Raw genomic sequence first — 14,584 nt, forward strand, 5'->3', positions numbered from 1 at the left:
TTTCCCCCTCACCTTTCCTGAGCCAGGATGTGCTTTTTAGTTTTTTGTACACTCATTCACTCCACAAATATTTGGAAATGAAGTCTTGCCTGCTTTGAGTGCATCTAAACAAAGTTGTCCCTAAAGAATCTGTTAAGACAGCTAGGGGAAAAAAAAAAAAATAGAGCTTTTTCTGACAGGCATAATCTTCTTGCTCTTAAGAACTGATACTATCCTTTTATTTAACTGGATTTCAACATTGTAAATTGAGTTCTTAAATTATAAAATGAATTTGTGCAAGACAGTATCCTCTAGGTGATTATCTTTTTTAAAAATTGATGAATATCATGATATAATTAATATAGGCATAGTCAAAAATAAACCAAATTGCAGAAAAATAAAATGAGATTAATATTGGATGAATATTGGAGCACCTGGCTGGCTCAGTCAGCAGAGCATGTGATTCTTGATCTCAGGGTCATGACTTTGAGCCTCACACTGGGAGGACAGAGGTTACTGAAAAAAAAAAAAAAAGGCAACAAAAAAACAAACAAGTGTGTGTGTGTGTGTGTGTGTGCGTGTGTTTGATGGTGTGCGTGCGTTTGATGAATGTGAGAAAAGACTAGAGTAAAAACTTTAAAATAATTTTCATTGCATCGTTTTTGTACAGTGGAAAATAATAAAAATTGAAAATCTCTTGAAATATACCATTTTATTTACATTTTCAGTAACAAAAATAGAATTTCGTCTTTTGGAAGAACTCCACAGGGCTGGAAGGATATTACCTTCTAGATCAACTCCTAGATACTCCTAGAAGTTAAGAGAAATCTGTAAATGAAAATATGAAGTCTTTTTTTAAAGTATAATTAACATACATATATTAATTTTAGGTGTACAATATAGCGATTCACATATACATTACCTAGTGCTCATCATAATAAGTATACCCTTGATCCCCTTCTTCTGTTTCTCCCATCCACCATCCACCTCCTCTCTGGCAATCACCAACTTGTTCTCTGTATTTAAGTCCGGTTTTTTGTTTGTCTGTTTTTTTTTTTTCTTTGTTCATTTGTTTTGTTTCTTAAATTCCATATGTAAGTGACATCATCTGGTATTTGTCTTTCTCTGATTGTCTTATTTCACTTAACATAAGGTTCATCCAAGTTGTTAACAAATATAAAGTCTTAAAAATTGGGATAATGAAACTAAAATATCGTGCAGATTCCAACTAGGCCAGACTGGGGCAATCCTGGAGTGGAAGTGGGAAGAACACAGAATCAGAGTGCAAAGACCTCAGTTCAATCTGACTTACTAGCTTTGGGTCTATAGTTGAGTTTCCTCATCTTGATTAGCTCCCAATTTCATGCTATCATTGTAGGAGGCACATGAAATTCTACTGTAACATTTGTTTCAAAGACAAGTTTTTCCAAAAATAATATATTATCAGAGAACAACTAGGATAATAGGAATTGCGGTTTGCTTGTGTACTAGTTAGTCCATGAGAAACACGAGGTGAGCACAGTTGAGGCCAGCTGAACGCAGCCACATAGGAAGACACCAAACAGACATGCACACACCTTAAACATTTACGGTCTACTTCAGTTCGCCAGTGTTATGAGCCACACCCTTGCACACCCACAACTTTCCCTTTGCTTTCAGATCACCTTTCTTTCAGAACTTCACAAAAACTCACAATCTATGACCCTTCCAATCCCTACCTCCACAAGCAAACTCAAGGTTTCTTTCAAAGGAAAGTGTCATAGTTACCGTAGTCTTCATGGCATTCTGTGTGTGTTCATGTTTGTATTTCTTAACCGTCTGACATTGTGTAAAACTGTGCTATCCTTTTTAATCTGGTTCTTATATTTTTTTATGGATCACTAACCACAGCTTTCCCAGAAGTTCTATGGTTTTTATTGCTTTATTTCTATAAAACAGTGACTTTTCAAAATATATGTGTTGCATCATAACAGAAATATCTGTACGTGAAAGTCCTTTGTGATTTCTCATATGATCTTTTGACTATGATAATACAATGAAAGTATCTATTATTTCAAAAGAAAGAAAAATATCTTTTTTTTTACAGTTAGAGTTTTAGCTTTTCCTATGCTTACTGGAAATAAATTTTGACACCCTGCAATCAATTGTTACATCCATAATCTTAGCACTCCCTCAACTAGCAAGTATTTGAGTTAACATACCTCCAAAATAGCTACTCTGAGATTATTTCGGTCACACTTGATTTTTCATGTGAAAACCCCAGGTCTTCCAACTCAAATATACAATTATTCTTCCATTTATGCAACCAATTTTTAATAATTCAGGACCGTTGAATAATTATTTAATAAATCAAGATCTGAATACTTTGTGTCTTAGTTTTTATTATTGTGTAACAAGTTACTACAAATTTAGTATCTTAAAACAACATAAATCTATTTGTCAGTTTTTGTAGGTCCGTGTCTTCTATGAGTTGGGGCACAACTTAGCTGGGTTCTCTGCTCAGGATCCTATAGTCCACAAACAAGGCATCAGCTAGGGTTGAGATCTCATCTGAGGCTGAGTCTTCTCCCAGGCTCAAATGGTTGTTGGGAGAATTCAGTTCCTTATGGTGAGAGGACAGAGGCCCTCGGCTGCTAGAGACCCATCCTCTCCATAGATAGTTCACAACATAGATGTCTGTATCTTCTTCTCAACCAGTAGAATAGAATCATGAGGCATTATGATTCTAATGCCTCATGTCCCTTTAAAGGATTCACCTGTTTGGGTCAGACCCACCCAGGATAATCTCCCTTTTAAATGAACTCAAAGTCACCTGGTTAAGGATCTTAATTACATCTGCAGAGTTCATCTTTGTCGTGCGATCTAATCAAGAGTGACAATCCCATCATAATCACGGAACCTGTCACCCTTGAGGAGAAGGGGATCGCGCAGGCTGTGTATACCGGGGGTGGGGATCTCAGAGGCTATCTTAGCATTCTGCCTACCACAGTAATTAAATTATCCAGGCTCTTTGTTTCTCTTCCAAATTTTTATTTATTTACTATTATTAGCATCCATGGCATAAAGGTACAGTGAAGAAACATCTTGGAACCCAATCATGTTGGTTTTAAAACTCTAAACTCTTTTAAGCTTTTCACTTCTCTTCTAAACTAAATGCATGTGCTATGGAAAGTGGTTTGATAAAGCGGCCTCACCTACTGGCTACTCACTGAATATCTTCCAATTAAGTAATAGAGGAAAATTGCCTCCCTTGTATGCATCCAGCCTGGAAATTCAGCTCCAAACACACTTCTCTTTTACTATATGGTTTACGTTTGTACTTATCTTTACATTTACACGATGGATAGGACTATTTTCCTCCCTTTTGTTGTGTTTCATATAGTGTTTAGTATATATATACTTTCTGGACTAAACGTCTGCAGTCTGCAGAGACATTATGCTATAATTAGGCAGAGAGGTGACTGTGAGCATTGAGTAGGAAGATGTACTGTAAAAAAATCCATGGCCAGAGTTGTTTTTATCTACCTCAACCATTTGTGTACATCTTTATTTCCAAAGAGAACTGTGTAAATTGTGGCATGGGATACCATAACCAACTTTATCATTTTTTGTTTTGTTTTAGCTCTATGATCTTGAGCCAGAGTTTTACCTTCTCTGAGACTCGGTTTTCTCACCTGCAAAGTAGGGGCAATATCTAGTTCATAAACATGTGAGGCTTAAATGAAATATTTTACATGCAGTGTCTGAAACATGGATAGCAGGATATAGTGGTCCTCACTCCTGCCCTGGGGGCTCCTAGGAGTAGAAGTTCCGACATTGTAAGCACCTTTGTGATACAGAAAAATACTAATAACGACTAACATTTACCCTATACCACGTACTAATTCTAAATTTATGCATCAACTCACTTCATCCTTACAACAACTTTATGATGTAGGGATCAATATTATCCTTGTTTTATATATGAAAAAAAAAACAGGCCATGGGGGATTATACCTCGCTACCTTGACATTCCAAGGTAGGATGAGGCAGAGCCAAGTTGTAGCTTTTATGAACCCAGCAGGCTAGCTGTAAAGTCCATGCTCTTAATCATTTCACTGCACTCCCTCTCCCAAGAGTAACTGAGAACACCAAAGAATGGGCCAGGGCCCCAGTGAGCTTTCAGTAGGTAAAGATGCTGTTGGGGTTTTCCTGCCGCTCTTTAGTTGCCTCCCCTATTCGTGGCCCCTTGCTTACTGTGTCTTGTGCAGTTACCTCTGGCACCTTATTCAGTGAGCTTTGCTCTAATTGAAATGGCACACTATTACTGCTCTTGAGGCAGTAGTTAATAAAGATTTCTGGTTCTAATTCAACCCATATTTCCTTTGCATAGATGACTCAACCCTTAAAACAAAAAAGTGATATAATCCTTTTAGAATTAAGGGACTAGTGATCAAATCGTAGGATAACATGAGGGAAGTCATTCTGACAGTGTTTCCCCAGCACCATTCAAGTCTCTTCACTTATTTTGAGGTGGGCCTAGCGTCCCTACGGAGAGCTAGAGTCCTGCAGAGTTAGGAGCCAGAGAAAGGATTTCTCAATCCCCGACCACAGGAGACACTGAGCTAGAGAGCTGCATATGAAAGAAAATATGCTTGCCCTCTCCAGAACGGGGATTCGATGGATAAGGGAGAAGCACAGAGGATGCCAAGTCTGGGAAGGACCACTGACTGAAGAAGGACGTTTGGGGGACATTCAACCAGAAGTTCAGCATCAGTTTCCCATCTGGATCCTCTTTTGAACTGCAGACTCTTTCATACATCTAGTCATTTCTCTCTATTTGCTCATCCTTAACAAAGATTCCAGTATTTACAATAGGTTCTATGAGGTCATTGTGTTCAAAACTCTTAGGCCCAAATAAAAGAGAAGATTTAGATTTATTTTAATTTTTCTCTTGCCTCTGAGTGATCTAGATGCCTGTATCAAAGGGGTAACTGCAAACTGAGGCAACTGAACAAGTTGTTTCCAAACAGATTCTTTTCTTCACCTTTCATGGCAGCCTTGTAAGCTCAGTAACTCCTCAGTAAGGCATGGCTGTTAGCATCAATTTTGATCATGTCCTCCACCGTTTCTTAATGCACCATCTTTGACCAGTGTAAACTATGACTGAACGAATAATATTTCCTAATCCAGGCTAGCTCCAACATTCTGCATAATACTTAGGAGCCCTAGGTGGTGTAGATATTTTTCACCACCGCCTTCCCTGAAGCTAACTCTTGTCTTCAACCCTGCCACCCCGTGCTCACGAGCCCTGGTGGGTTTCCCATGCAGTCTCTCCTCCCTCTGTGATGAACGTAGAGCAAGCTGGCTCTGTCTTCACACCATTTTTTCTAGCCTGAAATCTTGAAAAAATTCTCTGATGTTACTAGCATCCCCTAGTTTCTGTAAATTTTTTCTTTTATATTTTTGGAGCATCTTAATACCAGTTTGTTAGGAGCATGATGTGAGTTCAGCATGTCTATTCAAGTTACCTTCTTGGACCAGTAATCAGGCATTCAGAACTGGAAAGCTCAGATCCAGATATGAGCAGGGTGAGCTCAGAGGGTGATGAAGCGCTAGTGGCTGACCTCCGTGTCATCTGGGTTGTAGGAGGCTTCCCAGGCATTGAAAAATACAGTCCCAGATTGGGGCAAGTAGAAACATTACTGAAATCCTTGGGAAACTAAAATAATTTCCTATCTCCTAATATTCCAAATTCCTCTGCTCTGTTCAAGTTCTGTCATTGGCATTAAGACAATACTGATTTTCTAGGCTTTTGTTGTTGTTCCTCATATTTTAGTTTATGTTGTTGGTGTTTAGGGGAAGGAAAGCAGGGAAGGAAGGAGGAAGGTGAGAGGGAGGAGGGGAGTAGGAGAAGGGATGGTGGAGAGGAATAAAAGAGAGGAAGAGGGAAAGGAAGAGGGACAGAGGGAGAGGAGAGAAACCTCTTGATGTCTTTTTATCCTAAGGCTTTGACCAAATTTCTTATTATAATAGGATATAAAGGAGAATTTTCCTTTTGTCTGTGAATTGGTGCCTAGGGCCCAAAACTAGAGAAAGGGGTTAAGTATTTCACATTACAGAGTACCTACTAGATACTTTCTTCAGGGATCACTAAGAAGCAGCAAGATGCTTTTCCACTCTAATAGTGCTTCTTCTCCCACTACCTAACCCACATGCCAGTAGGGTGCCCACCAGGCAGGAAAATGCAGGCAGTACAGTAATAGCTGAGGGAGGCTGAGGTAGCTGAAGGGGGCCAAACATGTCTAAGCCAGAGATACATCTCGCATGTGAGGGGCCCCAAAGAACCCACTCACGTGCACCACTAACACCTGGATGCACGTTTGCCCCATAGAGTATCTCAACAGTCACTGGTATAAACCAGAGAAGCAGCAAAAACAATGAAGGGAGCAAAGAGCTGGGATGGGATGGGATGTTAAGCCATCCCATCCTCTGTCCCAGTCTCCAAAAGGAGAGGAATTGGGTCTTACAGGAAGAGGGGAAGGAAGTATCCCAGAACCGAAGAAGGCCCATGCCAGGAAAGAATCACCCCGAGCACCCCCACGGCAGCCCCTTGAGTCACAAGTCTAGCCATCGATGGAGCAGTGGGAGATCTTGAACTGGGTATGAGGTCAGAGTATTCAACTGGACTGGATAGAACCTTTGGTGGCTAGATGCCTTCCCAACATGTCATGAAGCAGGGGTCATCCAGAAGAGCTGGGAGATTCAGCATAGCCATTAGGAACAGTGAATAGAGAGAAGAACATGCCTCTAGCTCACCACCACCCCCATCATGGTCAGATTCCCCAGGAAATAAGCTAGAAAGGTATAAAAAAAAAAAATCTGCTGCTGTCTCCATGAAAAATCTAATGGGCTGAGTATTTGATGAATCTTTGCATCTGTTTCCATAGAGACACCACTTCTGCCTACATATTTTCTAACTCACCAAGTCTATGATTTCTCAAGTACTTTGGTGCCAGATTAAATAATAGGATTCTTTCATAACCAGTTCCTGATCATCTTCCTTTAAAAACAGCTGGTGGGTAGACGGCTCCTACATCACATCCCTAAGGTGACTACGTATTAAAGAACAGGGCTTACTTGGAGAAAAACAAAAGCCGTGAAGCAAAAGCAAGAGAAAATCCCTAACTTGTTTTTATACCTTATTATACCACTCCAACGTTCTGGATTTTAATTGCAGAGTCTATCTGTTTCATATAGTTCTTGGCAAAGTGATTGAAAAGTGGAATAGCTTAATAGTTAAGAATTTGTGTGGCCCAGGGGGTTTCATGCGCCTGATAGATGAACAATTAAAATTGAGTGGTTTTAAGTCAATGCCTCAGTTTCTTCCTCTGAACAATGGCGGGGGGAGTATTGGTAGTGTTTATACTAAATGACAGAGGAATGAGTGAAATAAGACCTTTGAAGTGCTTAGGATAGCACCTGGCACATAAGAACACAACTTAGCATTTCCTATTAACTGACACCCTTATCGTCATGGTTATCAAAATCTACAAGCAGATTTCAAGGCATAATTGAGATTCTTAGCTGCCACTCATTTCTGGGGTCTCTGGACTATGGAGTTTGGTAGTGAGCCCACAAATGGCAGGAGTCACAGCGAGAGGGAGGAGGCCTGTTTCTGGTCATGAGTTTATTGACCCAGAACCTCAGCATTGAACCTGCTTTGCCTCGTGGCATTGGACCAGCACAGCCCACATACAGCTGGGCCCCGGGTGAATGCTTCTAGGAGCAAGGACAGGGGAGTAAGCCTCTTGTACATGCCCAGCCCTGGAGCTCTATGCTATTCTAATACGGAATCTAATCTGAATTGTTCTGATGACGGTGAATCCCTCGTGGGCAGGGGCTGTATTCCTTTTGCTAGCAGTTAGGCACTCAATATTTGTATAATGAATGAACCAGTTAATATTTCCCAGCGCTGGTCCTACAGGAAGGAGTGAGCGACAGTAGGGGCAACCAGGCTTCAGTAGACACAGTCGTACAAGCTGAGGAGCTAACGCCATGATTCTGAGGGTTTATGCTTCTTCCCCACAGCCCCATGCAGTCTGTCTTAAGGTATTTCTGACCTGTAATATGACCCGAGCTACAGGGTCTGACCTACAAGGCTATAAGACGCTCTAACTTAGATGACCCAGGTTTTATGAGGCCCAATCATGATGCTTTGTCTGGAGAGGTTAGAAGAGATGCTGGCCTCTCTCCATCTTCAGTCATGGGAAGAAGACCTGCAGCGTCAGGTTCGTCCAGCTAGATAGCTTTATTCCCACGAAGAGGTACTATGCCAACCCCCTCCCCCCGCCGCTGTACGGAGTGAGCTCCCCGCGCAGGGTGCCATCAGCAAATCGGGTTCATCAGTGTAGGTTTTGGACTCGTGTCTACTCTGAGTGGTCTGGTGCGTGTGCATATGTGTGCATGCACACGCGTGTGTGTCAATGTCCCGTGGGTATTCCAGTTTTATTTCACGAGTCTCGCCCTCGCGGAGTCCAAGGGTAGACACACATCCCGAAACTGAATGCAAGCCCATTCACTGTTCAAGTGGGGTCTTGCTTTCTGTTTGTTTCCCATATTCAGAAGTGCACACAAAACTCCAGCCAAAGTAATCTGGAGGGAGGAGGAGAGATGAAAATAGAGGCTAGAGGAGGGGGATAAAAGGGGGGGGGCAGATTTGAGGCATTCGGTGTCAGGTTGTGATGCAAATAGTGTTCGGAAACGTGGCCATCGGAGTTCATCCTTCCTGGGGAGGCATCCACTTTAAAGTCCCATGACTAAGCCTTTTATATACGTCAGGTTCCCTTCTGCACATGTTTTTAGGAAGAATCGGAAATGCCCTGAGCCTCCTCAGTGCAGGCCCGGGTGAAGGTGGGTGCCAGGAGCTGTTGGTCCAGGGTGATTCTGACAAGGCAGCCTGGCTGTCAGCCCGGGGCTGCGGCAAGGAGGACCAGGCCCTCACAGGTGCAGGCCACCCCGGGGCGGGGCAGGGGCGGGGGCAGGGGCGCGCAGCCTGGCAGGACCACCCTGTGGCATTTGTTCCCGGGCTACTGAGCAGCCCCCCGAGGAGAGTGGAAGGAACGTGTGTGTGCAGCAAGATGTGCTCCCCTCCCGCGGGCCCCCTCCCGGTGTTCTCACCTGTTGCAGCCGGAGGGGACTTTATATGACAACAGAATACTTGCTTGGTGGGAAATGTGTCCCCTCTGCACCCCCCCCCCCCACGCTCCGGATGTTCTTGTCTGCTCCCTGCCGAGGCGCAGGCAATCAGAGAGCGATATGGCTTCACCCACGGAGTTTCGGGCAAATATTGTAAAAGGCGTGCAGATGGCACTGAAGAAAAACCTTCTGTCGCCCCTCTCTCCTTAGTTTCAAGGAGGAGACAGCAGTTTCTTTTTTGGTGAACAGCCTAACAGTTCATTCATTTACTCAGGGAGCCAACAAATGTTTATTCAGTGTCTCCTGATGCTGCCGCGTGGGCTTTGCACTTGATACTTGGCACCGACTCGCCAAGCACCCACCTGGGACGTGCTCTGCCTCTCGGCCCCACAGCACCCACCTGGGAGGTGCTCTGGGCCATCTCGCCCCCACAACACCCACCTGGGAGGTGCTCTGCCTCTCGCCCCCACAGCACCCACCTGACTTCCCTTCACTCTTCCCCATCTGCCCCCTCCCCTGCACCTTTTCTTATTCTTCTCAAGTGGGGGGAAAAAACTGAGTCATCATATTGCTCCTTGGGTTCAAGTCATAACCCCTTGGGTCTGACCTTCTCCTCCACCTGTGTATGCCTCTGACCAGGATTTTTTGAGAATCCGTCATTGAGATGGTGCTAAAGATAACAGTTGCCCTTCAGTGGTGCTTACTTTGTGCCCTTGACATATATCACTTCAGGGGCTCCTTAACCACAATCGTGACTGGGGAGATATCGCTGTAATTCCTGTTTGCAAATGAGGACGTTGCAAGAGAGGGAAGTACGGTGCTCCCTCAGGCCAGCTTCTGGGTACACCTAACAAAGCCCAACATACAGTGATCCAAACCCCTCGGCGCTTCTTCGCCTTGTACCCCATAAGCTGGGAGGTGATGTGCTCGTAGTATTAGGTCTGTGGCCCGGAGGTGACAGGTCTGCCCACCCCCCCCACACCCCAACTACCCGTCCCTCCCTCCTAAGCACACAGCGCTGCCCTGTAGACATGCATCACATACACGTTCAAATGAAGACACAAAGGCGCTGCCCTGGCGCTTGTCCCTTTCAGCAGGAAGTCGGAACCTTTCCAGCATCGGGAATCACTCTGGCCTCATCTCTCATTGGCCAGCTCCTGCCGTGGCCATCCCTAGCAGCTGCAAGAGGCCTGGGAAAATAGAATTCGAGGTTTCTTGTTTTGTTTTGTTTTTCTTTTTTTATTTCCCCCCTCCAGACTAGGAGGCAGCAAGTCCAAAGGGACCTCGGAGGATTTGTGGGGTCAGCAGCTGGCAGGTGAGGGCCGTGGGCCTGAGGCCACCCAGGAGGCCCGTGCTCCCAGCCCGCGGCCCTCACCAGCCGCCTTTCCGCCCGGTGCCGCATGGGCCACGGAACAGAGAAGCACACAGGCTCCCTGACAGTTACAAATCCCCGTGAGTGCTAAGATATGGAGGAACAGGCTTTTCCAAATATTAAAACCGGCCAGTAATCTCATGATCGTCCTCAGGGGCCGGGAGAAGCCCAGCAGCCTGTCTGGGGAGACGCCGCCCTTGCTATGGCAGCCCCTCCCCGGCCTCTCGGCAGGCCTGTGCTCCCCCCTCTCGCTGCTGGTGTCCTGATCATTCATACGCATCATCTTCTTCGGCCCTTCCAGGTTTTCCTTCATCCCTGACCCTCTTCTCTCTTGCTCGGTTTCTTTTTTTCCTTTTCGCTCCTTCTCCTCACACAGGTGTTAACGTTTCATTGCTTGGCCCAACAGGAAGAGAGATTGGGCTTTATCCCTGCGTGCTAAAATTGTTCCTGCCTTAGCTTCTCCAGGGTTAGAAAGGGACTGTCACTCTTGCAAACCTCACAGTCTGAAATTTCAGTCCTCAGACAGTGGCCACCTGGTGTCCCTCACATTGCAAGGGAGAAGAGAGGTGAACAGGGAGTGTTAGTGGCCTGGAAGGGCCACTGGCAGTGTCGTCTGACAGCAGCCGGCCACAGCCACGGGCCCTGGGAGAGAGCACCCAGCCCATCCCCGTGCACCTCACATGTAAGGGCCTGGCTCAAAAGCACCCCCTCAGAGCCCAGAGCTGACCATCTGCTTAAGGCTTAAACTACCCACTCACAGGTTAAAATTGCATTGACCTTCCCATTCCCCTTACATCCTGGTGGTTGTGGGGTTTTTTTTCTTTTGATGCATAATAAATTATATTGATTAACTTTTGACTCAGCATCAGAATTTTCTAAAATCTGACGTTTTGTAACCCTTTGCATTTCGCCAAAGTATCTCTTCCCAAAATGTTTGTTATTTCTCTGACCTCTCATCCCAAACCCCAGTATAATATATGAAACATGTCTCCACCACCAAGACGCAGAGGCCCAGCGGGCTCAGGCGCAGGATGCAGAAAGGCCAGGGCACACCAGAACCGTATGAGCTGCTTTGCCCCAGAAACAGAAGTGATCAGACTCTAGCTCGTTGCATCTACCAATTTATATAAAGGTCAAGCCGCCGGTATAACTCCTTGGCTGTGCTCTGTAGACTTCTCTGCTCTTGTTTGTCCAAAGGATGACTCTGCCATGAATGCAGACGAATTTCCACAGGCTATCTTGCTCATCCATTGTAACAGGGAGTGTAACGATGCAGGTGTACTTTCTACCTCAGCAGCCAAGGGTTTCACTCCGGTAGTGCTGTTAAATGCAGCAGCGTGCTAGTTAGTGAGTGTTTGGTGGGCAGGGACATCTCTTCAACTCTTTGGGGACAGCTTTTGTACTGAAGATTAACAGTTACTGTTCCTGTTATAAGCCGCAAGGAGGCCGTAACCGCTGATTTCACCTTAGGGCTCATCTCAGCAATGACAGTTTAGCAATTCTGAAGCACAAGGATTGTGCAGTAAATGGAAAAATCCACTAGGTGGTTCTGGTGTTCTTCTAACCAGAAGCAAACGGTGCCAACTATCTCCTTTCATCCCTTTATATTCCAGAAGTCAAGCAAAATATGAAAGCGGAAGTGTTTTGTCATTATCTAACATTCATTCTAGATTATACATGAACGGAAGTACTAATCCTTGCAGTGCTGACCAGAGACGAAGCCTCCAGCGCGTGAAAGGTTTTTGTCTCTTTTTTCTTACATACACACAATGGAGGCTACATCCCAACCTTTTAACTTTATTTTTATGGTGATTAAAACACATTAATTTACATACCTATGCTCTTATGACATATATACCACCATTTTCTCACCCCTCACTTGGCAGTCTCTCTCACATAAGGACACAGCTTCCAAAGGACAAAATACATGGTCCTATGTGCAGCTTTCCTTTAACTCTCAAGTGATATAATTCTCGCCTCTAACGTTCTTGGTAACTGTTGTCATTATTTTCACTGAACTTATCTAGGCACAATCCAGGTTTACAAGTTCCTCTTAGAATCCTTATTAGAAAGCCTGCTCTTATGTTTTAGAATATAATCATAAATAAAGCTAACTCTTAAAATACACTTAAAAGCAGCTTGGCTCTGAAAACCATTTCAAATTCTTAATCCTGGGATCCCTGGGTGGTGCAGCGGTTTAGCGCCTGCCTTTGGCCCAAGGCGCGATCCTGGAGACCCAGGATCGAATCCTATGTCGGGCTCCCGGTGCATGGAGCCTGCTTCTCCCTCTGCCTGTGTCTCTGCCTCTCTCTCTCTGATGACTATCATAAGTAAAAAAAAAAAATTTATAAAAAAAAAAATTCTTAATCCTCTGTCAGATGCCCCTTTAACTCTTGCAGTTCCTTCTTTGCGGTATCTTCCTGGTTTCCAGTTATGATTATCATGAAGCATCACATGACTTTTCCCAAAGCCCCTAGGTCAGTTTCCACAGTGCCAGGCTTTAGGCTGAATCCCCAGACAGATGACCACTGTTCCTTCTCCATAACACTGGTCCAAGGACAAGTGGCACATCAATCACCAGACAGGTGTCCACTCACCTTGGAGAAGGTCTCAAACCAGAAGACAGGCCAAGGCTATCTGCACGAACATTATCAGTGGTGGTTAAAATCGTAGATATTTTTTCTTTTTCAGTTTAAGAGAAAAGGAAGGTGGCCAAGTCTAAAATGAATGCAAACTCCAAAGAACTTTGAAATGAACCTTTTTAACAAAAGAAATCAGGGAAATTTCAATGATGATTACATTAAGTTATTGAAATACCTTTAAATATCACGAGATGGAATGTAGTTCTCTGAGACGGTAGGAAAAATAAACACTAAGCATCTTCTAAGTCTTTTTTTGGCCACTTACCATGCCACTTACATGTTTAGAAGATGTGACCAATAGGAAGATTATGATTTTTAATATTTGGTGTTATTTGCAATGATAAGTTATAATTTTTATCTCAGTTGATGTAAGTAGCACAGAAAATTTTTATCTCAGTTGATGTAAGTAGCACAGAAAAGTATGGAATACAAAGTGAAAGACCTTCATTTTCTTACTCCCTCTACCTGCCTGATCCCAGTCCCCAGAGAAAGAGGTAACGTCTATTAAAAATAGTTTGGTGTATAGCCTTCCGGTAATTTTAAATGGCAATGAGCATATAATGATGTATGGCACATTTTAAATATATTGATGGTTATATTTTGGGGTAATTTTTAGCATGTTTTTGGTATTTTTCTCTTTTTTTAAAAAAAAGATTTTATTTATTTATTCATGGTGAGAGACACAGGCAGACAGAGAAACAGGCTCCCTGCAGGGAGCCCGATGTGGGAGTCGATTCTAGGACCTCCGGATCACCACCTGAGCTGAAGGCAGGCGCTCAACCACTAAGCCACCCAGGTGCCCCTGGTATTTTTCTTTTTAAAAAATAATGGAAATATGCTATGTATATTGTTCTAGTCCTTAGGTTTATGGACAACTTTTTTTTTTTTACCAAAGAGTTTGCCATTGTTGCATCAATTGTCTCCAACAGACATTCCTTTTTTAAAAATGGTTTTTTGACTTTAAAAAACTGTCCAAAAATTTTTTTAAAAATAAAAAAAAACTGTCCATAATTGATGTGTAAAGCTTGAGGTTGGGGATAAAGTCTACACCTATGAAACTATCTCCACAATCTATGCCATTAACCTGTACGTCATTCTAAAAGTTTTCTCCCACCCTGATACTTTTTATTATTGTCAGTGTTTTGCGATAAGAACATGCCACATAAGATCTGCCCTCTTACCAAATTTTTCAGTATACAATGTGGTGCTGGTAACCACAGGCACTAGGCTGTACAGTAGATCTCTAGGACTAACTCACCTAGTATAAGTGAGACTTCATACTCTTTCACTAACACCTCGCAGTTTCCTCCTCCCCCAAGCCTTGGTAACTACCATTCCATTCCTCATGTAAGTGATACCATGTAATATTTATCCTTTAACGTCTGGCTTATTTCACTCAGCATCATGTCCTCCA

The 14,584-nt window shown here is 43.6% G+C and overlaps 1 protein-coding gene and 1 pseudogene across 15 annotated transcripts in view; both read left to right on the forward strand.

Annotated features, from left to right (window-relative positions):
• The window catches only part of ANKS1B (ankyrin repeat and sterile alpha motif domain containing 1B), a 1,017,748-nt gene that overhangs the window by 773,688 nt on the left and 229,476 nt on the right, over positions 1 to 14,584 (forward strand). The gene's annotated exons all lie outside the window — the stretch shown is intronic.
• LOC121481352 overlaps positions 9,277 to 14,584 on the forward strand; it is a 33,292-nt pseudogene continuing 27,984 nt past the window's right edge.

Source organism: Vulpes lagopus, chromosome 23, assembly GCF_018345385.1.
Source record: "Vulpes lagopus strain Blue_001 chromosome 23, ASM1834538v1, whole genome shotgun sequence".
Lineage (NCBI taxonomy): Eukaryota > Metazoa > Chordata > Mammalia > Carnivora > Canidae > Vulpes > Vulpes lagopus.